This window comes from Nomia melanderi, unplaced genomic scaffold (genome assembly GCF_051020985.1).
Source record: "Nomia melanderi isolate GNS246 unplaced genomic scaffold, iyNomMela1 scaffold0749, whole genome shotgun sequence".
Classification (NCBI taxonomy): Eukaryota; Metazoa; Arthropoda; class Insecta; order Hymenoptera; family Halictidae; genus Nomia; species Nomia melanderi.
In genome coordinates this window covers 25,001-25,601 of record NW_027475863.1, presented here as the reverse complement: position 1 = coordinate 25,601, position 601 = coordinate 25,001, and positions in this window count along the sequence as shown.

The window sequence follows — 601 nt, the reverse complement described above, 5'->3', positions numbered from 1 at the left end:
TTTCAAAAAAAATGGAAAAAACCGATTCGTCGGAGCGAGGTGTCCAGCCCGTGCGGTAATGCCAGCAGGCGATCCGGGGTACTCGAAATTTTTCTAAGTCCCGACGGTCAAGAGTAAACTTTTTCATCGCATATTTCAAAATTTTTTCAATGTTTAATCTACGCATTCCATGCGTAAACATGACGTTTATTAACGTTTTTGACATTAAAAAAAATTACAAAAATTTATTTTTCAAAAAAAATGGAAAAAACCGATTCGTCGGAGCGAGGTGTCCAGCCCGTGCGGTAATTCCAGCAGGCGAATCGGACTTCCCGAAATTTTTCTAAGTCCCACGGTCGACACCAACTTTTTTAATAAGCGTTTTAAAATTATTTCAATGTTTAATCCATGCGTAAACATGATGTTTATTAACGTTTTCAACGTTAAAAAAAATTACAAAAATTTATTTTTCAAAAAAAATGGAAAAAACCGATTCGTCGGAGCGAGGTGTCCTGCCCGTGCGGTAATTCCAGCAGGCGAATCGGACTTCCCGAAATTTTTCTAAGTCCCACGGTCGACACCAACTTTTTTAATAAGTGTTTTAAAATTATTTCAATGTTTA